Consider the following 16,014-nt stretch of genomic DNA (forward strand, 5'->3'; position numbering starts at 1 on the left):
GTAAATGTATTTAATGTGTGCACCTGGTAGCAGGGGAGGCGTCAGGAAGACTTCATCTGTCCCTGTGTGTTCATGAGGACATTTCACCTTTGTCCTGAAGAGTGTCTTTGCATAGATGGGCTTGGTTTGCTGTATGCTTTGTGCACTTTGTTTGCTTTATGCTGTTTTATTCTGCATGGTCCCTGTCATCATCATCCTCATTTTTATCATCATCTATAATTGTTTTCTTTAATGCTAAAGTCATATTCTAGTGTAAGAAGAATATATTTTGAGCAAAAAACCGAAATAAAATAAATTAACTGAAGTGATTATAAACTACCAGATGCAAATGTCTATTGAGAGGTGGATAATCTTCCAACGTAAATCCTTCTATAAGCATTGGTGAATAGTTACAATAAAAGCCAGATAAAAGCCGTCATACTGGTTTTGAGTACACAGTCAAAGGTGTAAAAGTCTTCAAATAGGTTCAGTAGTTATAATTAACTGCAAATATAATTATTTGAAACTGAACAATTTATTCCAATTATTACTGGAGTTATGTTCTGTCCTGGCTAATGAGGATTAAACGCAGCTCTTCCTTATCTCAACTGCATTTTCTTCTTATTTCCCTGTTTTTAAGAGTTTCTGAGAGAAAATGGGCCACTTAGTGGTGATTTTGTTGAAAACAAAAAGACAAAAAGCAAATTTAGCATGAGATTTTTTTAATATGGGTATAAATGTGTCTTTGGAATGTTGCCCCAAGATTTTACTTAGCAAATTATATTTTTCTTGGCATGAATCAGAAGTGTTAGTGTAAAGGTTGTTCGTCATTCATTGTTGTATCGAACATGTTCATTATTTATCAATAATGTGTTTTTTTTCTGCATGCACAAATAATTCCATTTTCAGTATTTTATAAATGTTTTGATCCCATGTCTATTAAAACCAACACTTACTGCAGTGCAGAGACCATATATCGCAATATAAAATAGAAATATAATAAAGCTTTACATTTCAACCGAGCGTTTAGCAAAGTTCAGATGTTTGGATTACAGCTCTTATTTCACTCTGATGCATTTGTTATAACTATTTCCATGCAGATAATTTAAAACAAATTTTCTGCAATAAGAACTTTTCTACTCTGATGCAATTCCAGGGAATTAGAGATCAGCCTAATTTGTGATAAACTGATATCTAGTATCTGGCTTTGAAAATATGCTAATCTGATTTGATGATAATCTATAGTAATTGATAACAGTCAGCACATTCCATTCAAAGTTAGGATAACTGTTAACTTTGTGAAGACATCACACAGATAGTTTAGCTTCCCCCCCCCCCCCCCCCGCCTTTAAAAAAATTAAATAAATTTATGACCATCAGAGATACCACAATACTGGCTCTACATACCACAATGCAAGCAAGAAACTTGCAATGTCTCAAAAGAAATTGGTGTTTCTCAGTTTTTTGCTTGTAATGTTTCATTTTATGTTGGTTTTCGGAAAGGTCAGGGATCTGAAAAAAAGAAAATCTTTTATAAGCCTATTGCTCAGCTAAACCACGAAGGAATTAATGCCAAAAAGAAAAAACGCTTTATTAAAAAAAATAAAAAAATTGCCAGTGAAATAAAATTGTAAGTCACGTAAAATTTGTAAGCTTTTTCATGCAATTCTTTTTTTCTTTTTACATTTGTATGTGTGTGTGACTCTGCAGCCAGCATGCCCACGAGTGAAACAGAGTCGGCGACCACAGACAACCATAATGGAGAAGAGGACAAATCTCTGTGCTGTGGACCGTTATGGTGAGTTTGACACATCACACCACAAATCAGTTATGGGAAAAGTTTTTCGTCAAGTAGCTCACAGCTGATGCAGAAGTTTCCCTTTAGAGGGAAAATGGTCACCAAGGGAGACAGTTCTGAAACGCGGCGTGAGTCGGTTGGGAATCAAGTCACGCTGACATAAGCTGTAGATTCCACTACCGAGTTTGCGTTTTACCGTGCTTCCCATTTTTATTTTAAAAATGTCTTGTCTTCTATTTCCACCAGTCAGAAAATAACTAAATCAAAGTTCAGGTTAGTACTGTGCTGTGGTGCTGCATGGTAGCTATGCTCTTCTTCTCATCGTGCATGATCAATTCTGGTCACGTATTTGAATCATTCTGATCCCTGCTGTTTTCATCCTTACGTTTCTTTCCCTGATGGCACCAGTAATTCAACGCTGTTCCATGTTGACCTAAAGTCCAGCCGTCTGCTCCTGATCGGTTTTGATCCACTCGCATTTTCCGTGATAGAATTCCTTGATTTCAACAAATGATCCTTTTGCATGTAGCGTAGATCGTAACTTTTCCCTTTACATCTTCTAAGCTGACGGAGAAAATATTTCAAACTGATTCTCTGTCAGTCGGCAGTGGCGACGGTGGAACCGCTTCTGCCGCAGGAAGTGCCGGGCGGCCGTGAAATCCGTGACGTTTTATTGGCTCGTCATCATCCTGGTGTTCCTCAACACTCTCACCATTTCCTCAGAGCACTACAACCAGCCCGAATGGCTAACAGAAGTGCAAGGTGTCTGTTTTACTTTTTACATTCTGTTTGCTTTACTTTCACCATGATGAAATCCAATATACTACAACCGTTACATTTCTACAGAAAGCATTAATTTTCTCTCTCTGTCTCTGCTCCAGATGTAGCCAATAAGGTTCTTCTGGCTTTGTTCACTCTGGAGATGCTCGTGAAGATGTACAGCTTGGGGCTCCAGGCCTACTTTGTGTCGCTGTTCAACCGCTTTGACTGTTTTGTGGTGTGTGGAGGAATCGTGGAGACCATCCTGGTGGAGCTGGCCATCATGTCTCCGCTGGGGATCTCGGTTTTGCGCTGCGTGCGCCTCCTTAGGATCTTCAAAGTTACGCGGTAAGCATATTTTACACTAATATTTGTTCATGTCATGAAGGCTAAAGTCTGCTGCACAAATAAAAGCAGAAATAAAAAAAACAAAAAAACAAAATGGCTTATGGAACTATGAAAAGAGACTTAAATAAGGGAAATCAAATAGTGTTTTATGGTAAGGGTGTGTTCCAGTCTTAGCTGCTTAAGATTGAAGACGCAGTACACAAGCTGCAATTTTTTCCGTTTACTAGACTTTATTTTTCTCTATAAGACAAAAGGAATAGCGAAAGAAAAAACGGGAAAAGGAAAGAAGGCGAGTTAAACTCTCTGTCTTCTTCAGTCACTGGGCGTCTCTTAGTAACCTGGTGGCCTCCCTGCTCAACTCCATGAAGTCCATCGCCTCCTTGCTGCTGTTGCTCTTCCTCTTCATCATTATTTTCTCCCTGCTGGGCATGCAACTCTTGAGGCAAATTCAACTTTGATGAGACGGTGACCAAAAGAAGCACATTTGATAATTTCCCCCAGGCCCTCCTCACCGTCTTTCAGGTTTGTGTTTGCGAGAATCAGAGACGAACCGAGGGCTTCATCACATGTCAAGCATGTCTTATGACATTCCTTTTCAATATCTGGAAATAATTACTGCGAATAATGCCGTTCGACCAGAATCAGGTGCTTCGGTGTTATTCTCCTAATATTTTTCACGCCGTTCACCAGATCCTGACAGGCGAGGACTGGAACACCGTGATGTATGACGGCATCATGGCGTACGGTGGTCCGGCGTCCTCTGGCATGGTGGTCTGCATTTACTTCATCATCCTCTTCATCTGTGGAAACTGTATCCTACTCAATGCAATCACACACTCGCATCGCCCAGACACTGCCTTGAAACACTAGTTACACCCACAAAGTTTTTCGAGTTTGACAAATTGTCTGAAATTAGGACTTACTGTGACAGACCATCACAAAGTAAAGCATAACTATGAGGAGGAAGGAAAATGACGAATGGTTGTTGAACATCTTACAAATATAAATCTGATAAGTGTGGCATGTTTTTATATTCGGTCACATACATTTAGCTGAAATTACAACTTTTGCCAAATTGAAAAAAGCTCATTTAACTGAACTGATCCATTTCTGTGAAGCCTGTGGAGATTTTTATTTGGCTTTTTAAAATTTCGGTAAGTGTTTTTGTCTTTTCTGTAACTCACTTGATCAGACATCCTGCTGAATGTGTTCTTGGCCATCGCTGTTGATAACCTGGCTGATGCAGAGAGCCTCAACACTGCACAGAAAGAGGAAGAGGAGGCCAAAAAGAGAAAGAATAGTGTTAAGTATGGCTTCATTTGACATATTTTACTTCATTTGAGAGTTTTTTTATTTTATTTCCATCTGCAAAAAATAAAAATAGAAAAAATACATTGGAGGTTTTAAACTTTATTCATTGCCAACAGGGACTCAAACACCGAGAAGAAGAGGATTGAGATAACTGAAGACGGGAAAACAACGGTAAAATGCAAATTAGCTTGAGCCCTCAGACAATTTAGATGACCAAATCCCAGCACTACTCTGTTAGTGTTAGATATTTTTCTTTTTTGTATTAAGAAACCTGTAAAAAACCCAAATTATTCTAAACATCTTCTAGATGCCAACAGAGGCCTTGCTAGAGGGGGACAAAGAATCGTTTTCTACCGTCGACTCACCAGGTGAAGAACCTTTTTTGACAGATGAGATTTAACTAGTTTGAGTTTAACAATACATGTGAATAATATTCTCTGTACTTTTTTTTCTTTAGAAACAACCATTTTGAAATAATAATAATAATAATAAAAAGCTTTAAACAAATAACCTTGTTTTGTTATGTAAATGTTTGTGAATCAATAATGCACATAAAATAGAAAACATAAATAAATAAAAAAAAAACCCAGCAGGAAACGCAAAAATAAAGGGAAATAGTTGCAGATTTTCTTTGCTGTTTACAGAGTTTATCAGCAATACAATCAATCTAGCAAAGAAATAATCTAGATATTTACTTTTGTGATTAAACATGTTTATATTTTTTAGTAAGGCAGTTTTATTGTGGTGCAAGCAATAGAGAGCATTATGATACTGAGCTATTGTTTTACAGGTGATGATGAAGATGATGATGATAATAGGAACCTCCCTGAAGCCCCGCCGGGCCCCCGGCCCCAGCGACTCTCTGAACTCACCATGAAGGAGAAGATCCCACCCATCCCGGAGGGCAGTGCGTTTTTCATCTTCAGCAGCATCAACCCGTGAGTCCGATGCCTGGAATCAGAACAGGCACTTTCTCTGTTCAAAAAACAAAAAATCTGAAATCCATTATGATAGGTGCTGCAGAGAAAAAGAAAACCTAAAATGTATCAATCTGATATTTTCCTCCCTCTGTCTCCTCTGTTTCTGCAGGTTTCGTGTGCTCTGCCATAAGCTCATCAACCATCAGATCTTCACCAACCTGATCCTGGTCTTCATCATGCTCAGCTCCGTTTCCCTGGCGGCCGAGGACCCCATCCGCAACTTCTCCGCTCGCAACATTGTACGTAAAACCACGTTGACCTTTGAGAGGGAGGCTTGAAATGCTAACTGTAGCTCATGAAGAGTCTTTTTTACAGAGGACTTTACCACACGCCAGGAGAAGCACAGCCAGGGATGAAGCCTGTCTTTACACTTTTGTTTATAACATTGACATGGATGCTTCAGTTGAGAAGACTGGCATTAACGTGTATCAACTCTCTGCTTCAGTAGAAGCAAAAATATGTTCTCAAAACAACGTACTTGGCCAGATTGCTCGACTCTTATATGTCTAAATAATTTTTTTTTTTTCCCCAAATGCTTCCTTCCTTATTAAACTGGTTGAAGTCAGTTCTGAGTTTCAATCAGTGGTGTGATGATAGGTTTTTGGGATAGTCCCAATGATAACTGGAACCTTCAGGAAAATATTAGCAGTTTTAAACGTTCTCAAAATATCATAGGATTACAATCATTAGATAGCTGTTAAATATCCACTGTCATGAATTCACGCTTTTCAGGGCAAAGTTGCTCATTGAAAAGACTTTTTCCTGCTCTTGATTAACACATCTGATACAGACTGTAGTGGTTGAAAATGTGAAAGCTCTCTGAGAATGACAGAAACATCATGACAACGGGGAAAAAAAGAGATGAATGAAAAGATGTCTCATTGCAGTAGAGTAGTAGTAGCTACTCTATTCAAATGATATGATATTGATATCTATTATATTCCTCTATCATCACCACCTGCTAGTGCAGCACAGATAATGCAGAGTTTCTGATTGGAACCTGACAAACCCCAAAAACGCAGATGTTTTTTTATTTTCTACAAAGGGGTGAAAAATATAAGTATAAAGAAAATAGCTGGATAGTGTAAAAGTTTTGATAGAGATAGTGGCTTTAAAACCCTTAAAAACAAGAATTTAATTTGATCCTAAAAATGACGGGAAGCCAGAATAGGGAGGCCAGTGGGGTGTGATGGGACCTGACTGGTATTATTAGCCGATTCCGCCATGATGGACTGTCCGAGGAGCTGTCAGGTGGATTGTGACAGGAACACGTCATAAACAACTTTGGGGTTTTTGTGCTGTGCATTGGAGAAAGTAAATCTGTCTCTCCTGAAATCACTGCACAGACCTTTCCTCCCAACAGTAACTCCAGGCGGGAGCTAAAATCAAACCGCTACCTCCAAACTTTATCCTTTACACTATGACTGCAGAAGTGATTGATCATAAAAACAGCTTCTACATTCAAATGTTACCCAGTGGGGATTTGCTTCTGTTTTGTATGTGTCTAAACAACATTATCTTGCAGCAACAAGTGTTTAATAGACCACTTTGTGTGTTGACCTGCAATGACTTGAACTTGTGCATTGCTTTTTGCAGATACTTGGTTATTTTGACTATGCTTTCACCGCAATCTTTACTGTTGAGATCCTGTTGAAGGTAAATGTCCTGTGTGTGCTGTGCTGTGCTGTGTTGGGTAGAGCTTCAGTAACCCTGCGTGCTTATGTCACTCTGATTGCCTTCTCAGATCCTAGGCTATGCAGACTATGTCTTCACTAGTATGTTTACATTTGAGATCCTTATTAAGGTAAACAACAGCGACTGTCGTGCCGCCTCAACAGCACCTCTCAGCTTGCTGCAAATGTCCTCCTCCTCGTCGTTTTTTTTTTTTTATGTTAGGAAAGTAATGGCTGCCTGCTCATTTTTGTCGTCCAGACACTACGACACGTTTTATGTCAGTTTTTTCCCCCTTGTTTGTCAGTTTCCTAATCATCTCTAGCCACCGCGCTGTCCACAATTATTAACACCCCTGATTAAGATGTGCAGTAATTTAGACTGGGTGACTGCAAGATTTTTTTTGCTGCAGTTCTAGAGATTTGTCTTTCTCACGCCGACCTCGCCGTTATAGCTCGATATGTCACAGCGATATCTTGAGCATTTCCAGTTATTAGCCCATTAATGTCAGGACAATATCACTGGGACAACAGCTCAAGTTTAAACAAGTAGCTATTTTTTAATGGAAAAGAAAAATGACCAAAATTACTTTTTTGTTGCATCATAGATACATATCAGAAAATTTGCAATTTGATTAAAAGTTTCCAGACACTCTGTTTAAAAATGACATGATGTGCTACGAAAATTATAACAGGAACATTTATTTTCCAGTATATGCTCCCCACTGGATAAATTGTTGAGCGTCTGATTCATTTTCCCACTGTTGCAAAAAAAAAAAAAAAAAAAAGTGGTATTTTTTTCAATTATTGTCTCAAATTAAGATTTAATTTTAAAAATTATTAAGAAAAATGAATAATTATGAGAATATTTAAAGGAAAATACATTTATTTCCAGAATATTTACATCTTTATCAGGGGTTCCTGTAAGTGAAAAAGTAAGTAAAGATCTCCAGAATAAAATCGCTTTAGTAAATCAACATTACAGTTAAAAAAAAAAAAAAAAAAGAAAATTATAGTAGTTTTAAATTTTTCTATCTTTTTTAAACTTTTTGTAACAATGAAGTAGCACTGGATTACTTTACCGCCTGACTAAATATTAGAGTCAGTGTTTTTTTGTTTGTTTGTTTTTTGCTTACCATTTCTCCAGATAATAAACTTAATGATTCAACATTCAGAAATAATCTGCGGTAATCACAGTTACTGTTCAGCCCTTTCCCCCATCTCGTTTCTCGCTGCATGTCAGGTAACTCTCCTTTGCAAAGGCTTGAGATTAATAGCCCAAAACAGGATATGTGTGTTGCAGTGTTAGGATTATTCTGTGTAGTGAATAGATGTAAGGACTTCTGCTCTCCTTGTCATGCGTCAATATTGTTGCATTGTTTGTAGCTCACATGTGTCTGTCAGAGTGTGTGTGTGCAGAACTGCACATGCATGCATGTCTGTATGTTTTCAATTTAAATGCATTTGATTAGCCAAGTGGATAAAGCATGGGCCAGAATGAAATTTTCACTGTATGTTAAACTTGTTCAAAAATGTCAAGGCTTCACAGTATTTATGCAAAAGTGTGAAAAAAGTGCAGCATGAACTGACTACTTTATGGGAAACAAATGCTTCTATAGAAACGGTGATATTACAGATAACACAGGTGTTGACCCCAACTCTTAATACAGTCTGATAATAGAATTTGTATGATGCGAAACCCATCAGGGTATCAAAAAAGCAAAAATAAGGAAGTCTTTGAGGCTGCAAATGTTATTTCACAGAACTGTAGTTTCCCAACCAGAAACAATTTCCAATAGCCAAATTTCAGTTTTTTTTGGAAGTGTAGTATCCCTCATTCACTCAGCTGACCAGCAGTGTGTAGCAACAGCTGTAGCAACACTGTGCTGTGTTCACTCTATGCTTCAAAAACCTGCAGAAATCAGCAGAGTGGATCTTTTGAACTTTATGTGGCTTCTTGTTAAAAAGATTCCTGAAAAACAACTTAAAACTATTAGATTGTAGTACAATAGTATAACTTTTTATTAACTTGGTATATCTCGCTTGCTGCAATTGGTCCAGGATTAATTATAAAATCGAAAAAATTAACGATAAATGCGTTTAGATTATACTAAATACCATGAGTGGTGACAAAAAAATCAGTTACTCAGTTTCACATTCAGTTTGGAATAAACCTAATAAAAAAATTGTGGAATATACTAAATGTGCTTGGAAAAATACACTTATGTAATCGGAGGAAAGGGAGGATGAGTAGCACCACACAACACAGTGATTGACAGCGCTAAGACCTGCTTCCTGGCTCTGATTGGTTATTTTTAGTTAGCACTGGGAGCACAGGGAGAAAGCAAAGGAGCTGAGTTATCTGTCTCAAACCATATAGTCAAGACATAGTGACAGTTTCAACAAATATGTAAGCTGTTGTTTTCTCTGCTTTGTGTTTGTGTCTTTGTGTGTAAATTTTGGTGTAATATTTTTCTCTTGCTTGTTTAGATGACGGCATTTGGAGCGTTCCTGCATAAAGGGGCATTCTGCAGGAACTATTTCAACCTATTAGACCTGCTGGTCGTCGGCGTGTCTCTTGTCTCCTTTGGTATTCAGTATGTATCCTCCCATCTCTCTGCATAAATGATTTGTTTTTCTTGGTAAAAATCACATTTTTGCCTAATGTTGTCAGTCAGCAGGTTTATTTGAGTAGTTTGAGTTTTAGCTAAAGATATTTCTTGTAGTTGAACACGAACGTGTCTTCTCTCACGTTGGTCCTGAAAATCAGAATAGATTATGACAAGGCTACTTGATTTGCCGAGTAGTATTTCAGATTATCTCAACTTGTTGTGTTTTTACCGCCCTCCGCAGGTCCTCCGCTATCTCAGTGGTGAAGATCCTCCGTGTTTTGCGGGTCCTCCGTCCGCTCAGGGCCATCAACAGAGCCAAAGGACTGAAAGTAAAAACAAACACTCCGTGAGGCATGACGCCTGTGTGTTTCTCCACATGAGTGTGTCTGGTTCTCCCTGTGCTCTGAGTGTCTCTGTGAATGCCTGTGGCCCTGTTTCTGATGCAGCTGTGTATTTGAACTGACAGTTCATAACTTGGTCCCTCTGCAGCACGTGGTGCAGTGTGTATTTGTGGCCATCAGAACCATCGGCAACATCATGATCGTCACCACCCTCCTGCAGTTCATGTTTGCTTGCATCGGAGTGCAGCTCTTCAAGGTACAAGAGCACAAAGCCACAATTGTGCCACAATATTATGTCACGTAAAACCCTGATGTGTTACCTTGTCGTTTTTAGGGTAAATTCTACCGGTGCACAGATGATGCAAAGTCCAGCCCAGATGAGTGCAAGTTAGTTCTTCTCATCTCTTTCGGGGTCGCAGCTTCTGACTTCGCTTTTGCTTCCAAGGAGCAAGATATGATTTTGCTTTTGGCTCTTTTCCTGCCAAATTGTTAACATAATAATTTAGGATTTTATTAGAAACAGTCTTAATGCTTTTTGTTTGAAAAATTGTTAAAAAATTAAATAAATAACTCTTACAAATTAAGTATTCAGGCATAAAAGGCAGCTAAAATCAATGTCTGTCCTGGTCCATCGTCAAGGGAACAATTTTAAATTGGACTTTTAAATGTTTTATTGTAAAGTCCGTAAATAATTCAGGCGGTCAGTGTCAGTGTTCCTGAAGAGCAGAAAATTGCATTAGATCTAAGTCTTTGCTAAAATTTTGTTATTTCAAAATTTTCATGTTTTTGAAGATAAGATCGTTTAAGTGCTGTAGTTGTTTTTTAAGCTTGACATTTTTTTTAACTTGTCCTCTGCTTATCTACCCTCACACTTGTCTGTGCAGACCTTGGACATGTGGTGACATTCAGGTCAAAGGAAAATACAGGAAATGAATAGACAAGCAGCCAAAGTTGAAACAAGTATGATGAAAGACCTTCAGGGAGCTTAAAAACTATCAAAGCCATCGTAAAATATTGTAAAAATATCTGGCTGCCTGGAAGCAAATAATAAAAAAACAAGGAGAAGTTTAAAAGATTTGGACAGTGTTGTGCTTGTACAGTAAGTGTCTAAAGATGGTTTTTAAAATAGGGGGACATACATTCTTTACAACAATGGGGACACGGCTCTGCCCATGGTGAAGGAGAGGATCTGGTACAACAGTGACTTCAACTTTGACAACGTCCTCATGGCCATGATGGCCCTGTTCACCGTCTCCACCTTTGAGGGTTGGCCCACGTGAGTATTGGTCCACTGTCAGTTCCAAAACCAAAGCAAAGTGATATTTACAGCTCTATTAATGCTGATGGCGACTGTCAATCCACTCTTAAATACGTGTATTTATCTAGTTATTGCTGATGTGTCACAGGGGAATCTCTATGTGAATAAAACAGGTTATGCTCTGTGTTGTAACTGGATCGTGTTTGTCCCCACAGTCTGCTGTACAAGGCCATCGACTCTAACAGGGAGAACATGGGCCCCATCTACAACTACCGCATCGAGATCTCCATCTTCTTCATCATCTACATCATCATCATCGCCTTCTTCATGATGAACATCTTCGTTGGTTTCGTCATTGTTACCTTCCAGGAGCAGGGAGAGAAGGAGTACAAGAACTGCGAGCTGGACAAGAACCAGGTCGGTGGCTGCTGAAGAAGATCGACTTCAGAGGAATCTGTAGCTCTTTTCCAGTTTTCGCTCACGAGTCTGTTTGTCTGTCTGTTCCTTTTCAACACCCTCAACACCGCTACAGCGCCAGTGTGTGGAGTACGCACTGAAAGCTCGTCCTCTGCGCCGCTACATTCCCAAAAATCCCTACCAGTACAAGTTCTGGTATGTGGTCAACTCCACTGGCTTTGAGTACGTTTGTCCTGATCATTCTCAACACGCTGTGTCTGGCTATTCAGGTAAGTTCTCCTGGTAGGATTTATCATCCTAATTTAAAACGCTTGAATTAATATTGAACTTCTTCACATTTTGTCACATTGCCACCATAAGAATTACTATTTGTCGTTGGGGTTTTATTGTGACAGACCACTAAGTAACACATTTTGAACCAAAAATGGAAAAGTTACATGGTTTTCACAATGCATGTGCATTCTGCCCCGGTTATTGTGATTCTCATAAATAAAAATCCAGTGCGCCGGTTGACTTTAGAAGTAATTCAATAGCTGAACAGTCATTCTATGTTTAATCTCCCTATAAATGCAGTTGTTTGTTCCAACATGCATTTGTATATTTGTATTCATCATGCATGAGTTACATTTTGTAGAACCACTTCTCACTGTAATCAAAGCTGCAAGTCTTTTGGATTATGTCTCTACCAGCAGCTGTTTATATATTGAGACAAAAACAAGATCTGGCCATTTTAACAGGAGAATATACTTTTCTGTTTTAGGCTGGAAAAAAAAAAACATTCTGCATTTTGTAAAATTTATAAAAACGAAAAACTTTTTCTTAAAACGTCTGTGCTTGCGTTTGCATTGGTCAGTTTGTGATTGTGTCAAATGAATGCTTCTAATGGCCAGCTTGTCTCCCCTCAGCACCATGGCCAGTCTCATCTGTTTAACTACGCCATGGACATCCTCAACATGGTCTTCACAGGAGTCTTCACAGTGGAGATGATCCTAAAGCTCATTGCCTTCAAACCCAGAGTAAGTGTCTCATCTTGTCGCCTCCGCTTCCTCCTGTTAGAAAACTTTTTATACTCTCCCCCCCCCATAGTCTGATGTTCAGCCCTCACTTTGCCTTTTCCTCGTACCTCATGCTCCCTCCTCTTGTGCTCCACCTCCCCCTCCCTGCTGGCTGTGTATGTCACCGTATTCAGGGCTATGTTGGGGACGCCTGGAATGTCTTCGATGCTCTAGTGGTGATCGGCAGTGTAGTCGACATCATACTCAGCCAGGTAGAAAGACGTCAGACTGTGCAGCTCTGTCAGCCCCTCTTCCTGCCCCTCCAGATGTTACTGCTTTTCTCCTTTGAATCCTTCCTAAACCTGTTTCCTTTTTCCTGTCCTTTCCTTCCTGTCCTATCTTTGTGTGGGCCAGTATGTAAACATAAAGGCTTTTTGTGTGTCAGAATCTTTAAGCCCACGTGAATATTCATTGTTTTTTAACGACACAGAATATGCAGTGTCAGTAACCGACAGTTACCGGCACTGTAGCTGTTGGTTACATACATACAGTGACCGACAGTGGTTGTCGGTCACTGTATAAAGCAAACATTTCAGTGATAGAAACCATACTTATGAAACCAAAAATGTTTTTGATTTATTCTATGTTCTTGTTTCCTACTTTTAGCTTCAGCATTCATATAAACAAACAAAAAATGATTTATGACAATAATTGGATAACTACTGCTGAACTTTAAAGGCTCCCACAAACTCTGACAGGAGGACTCTGACTTTCATCCTGTTTTATTGAAGCTCAACTTTTTGATGTACTTTCTATCTGTCAAACGTCTTTCCTTTCTTACCTTTTCTTCCTACCTACTTTTTGTCTCTGTCTATCCTCTTTTCTGTGTGTCTCTGTTGCCTGTGCTTGCAGAACTATTTTGCTGATGCATGGAACACGTTTGATGCCTTAATTGTTGTGGGTAGCGTGGTTGACATTGCCATCACTGAGATCAATGTAAGTAATCATCTCTCACACGTCTTTTCTGTGTCGTTCCCTGCAGGAGCGCCTTGTTTTAGGATCAGAGTTGCATTCAAGAACACAACCTTCTTCTTGTTTTTATTGGATTTTCACAATGTTAGCAACAGAATTTACACACATACACATAGATATCCACTTCAGTTGTTTGTTTTAAAAAAAGAGAGGCGATGATAAGTATTTGGCGCATCCGTTCAAACTCCATGTTGTTTTTCTTATGAAGAGTTGTCTTTGAATGCAGCTGAGCTCAACCGTCTTGCTTGCTATCAGCGTTTATGTTTGCATTCCCTTCAAAAAGCAACAACGTTCAGCACTGCTGCTGCTGCTGCTGCAAGGTCGCTCCATGTCCTGGTCTGTGACTCATGTTAGCGCTGGTTCCATGCTTCCTTCCAGCTTTATCCGCAGTTAAATGTTGGTTTATCCTGAGTGAGTGGTTGGGGGGAATAATCACACTGCAGACGATTTTTAGTGTAGAAAGACAAATTCTACGGAAAGAATTGTGAATGTTTCACTAGAGCATGCCTGCATTTCATGACACACAGAGCAGGGTTAGTTATTGACCAAAAGCCGGGACATAATTTCACATAATTTCAATGTTTTTACTCATAAGTTGTGGTATGCATGTGTTTTTCTTTTTAACCCACTGCCTTGTAAAGGTTGCTCACACCTCATTAACGTTTTCACCTTTTGTCACATTACAACCTCAGACTTTTTAATAGGATTTTAATAGAATCTGACATAATAAACTACAAGTGGTGTATAATTATTAATTAAAAGGAAAATAGCTCCATCCATCCTCTTACCAACTCTGACCTGCATCCTGAAGAAAAGCATCCCAACATCATGATACTAACACCATTATGCTTCACCATGGAGATGATGTGCAGTTTAAGTCTAATGCCACAAATAGTGACAAAAAAAGTTACATTTTAGTTTAAACAGAAAAAATTCTTCCACACTCTTGTTGTGTCCCCTACATACAGATAAATTATACATAATTTGTAGAAACAAACGAACAATAATGACTTTGTATTATTTTTCTTCCACCTCTCAGCATTACTTTGTGTTGGTCTAAGATTCCAGTGAAGTATACTTCAGTGCATAATAACAATGTATGAAAAGGTTTAAGGGGAATAAAAGTGTTTACAAGGCATTTTTGCATATTCAGTGTTCCTCTAGATGTGTGCATGAGAAGCTTTACATTGCTGATGAAGCTCTCTCAGATAAATTGTAAAGGTTTTCTGCCTGTCATGTATGTGAAAAGATGTTGTAGAAAACAAAAGTAGCGTACAAATGTGAAGAATGGTTTGAAGCTGTGCAGCTGCAACTCGGATTAACATTAGACTTCTGGTTTCAAGTCGGCAGCCATTCCTGTTGTCAAGGTGATAGAGGATCCAGGGGTAAGAATAAGCCCCACCTCTTTTGTCAAGAACATCATCCCTCTGTTGTCATCTGAAAGCAAAAGCATCCACATCGTTCTGTTGTGACAGTTTTTGTCGAGAGATTGTTTAAAAATTAATAAGATGCTTTTATGAATTATAGAAATTGTTGTAAGTTAAGCATTGCAGTTTGTGTTTGAATTGTCAGTATTCCTCACTGTCACAGTCTTGTTATGGCTCTTTCTGGTTTGTTGCATTTTGGCATAAGTTCCACTTTGACCCTGCATCTCATCTTGTCCAGGAGCATGGCATGATGGCACACAGGATAACACAGAGATGGTTTTTGTTGTACATTACAAACGTTGGACTAAAGTCCTTAAAGACAGATTGCCAACCATTTCTGTTTAAGTGTAACATGATTGTCTAGTTTAAAGCTGGGCTAATCCTCATGTTGTAGTTTTAAGACACTGTTTGTTTAGCCTGTATTTTTGGGATATTCTGTCTGTTTTAATGAGCCATTGTGTGTAAGTCATTCAGGTCTGTTAATGCTATGTGTGTAACTCTCAGGAAGACTGCATGCGGGTTGGCTGTTGTAATAAAGCAGGACAATAATAGTTAACAACTTTTAGATCCACCTCCTTGTTGGTTTTTGCTCATTTTTAGTTCATTCATGCATATTGAATGGGCGCATGTGTCACTGACTGCATGAATGAATGAGTAATGCGAAGCCCCGAATACTGCGGCACAAGCTAGTACCGTTTGCTTATTGGTGTCTTGGTTACTCTTCACATCCAGAACACAGAGGACAGCGCTCGCATCTCCATCACCTTCTTCCGCCTGTTCAGGGTGATGCGACTGGTCAAACTCCTGAGCAGAGGGGAAGGAATCAGGACTCTGCTGTGGACCTTCATCAAGTCTTTCCAGGTGAAGTCTTAGAGCATGCAGAGTTGTGAAAACGTATTTGCAATCTCACAATCTGTGCTGTTTGTGACATGGAAACAATATAATGCAAATGTAACAGAAGAGAAAATCGTGGACGTGAGCTGCTATCGCAGAAAGAAAAATTATTTTCTGCAATCCGACAAAGCTCAGTGTTTGCTTAGTCTGCTTTGTGCTAATTAGACATAGTTGTGCTGTCACAGAGTTTCTC

At 39.0% G+C, this 16,014-nt stretch overlaps 1 pseudogene; it reads left to right on the forward strand.

Moving 5' to 3' along the window:
* The window catches only part of LOC122837225, a 28,701-nt pseudogene that overhangs the window by 246 nt on the left and 12,441 nt on the right, over positions 1-16,014 (forward strand).

The sequence above is a fragment of the Gambusia affinis genome, linkage group LG01, assembly GCF_019740435.1.
Source record: "Gambusia affinis linkage group LG01, SWU_Gaff_1.0, whole genome shotgun sequence".
NCBI lineage: Eukaryota > Metazoa > Chordata > Actinopteri > Cyprinodontiformes > Poeciliidae > Gambusia > Gambusia affinis.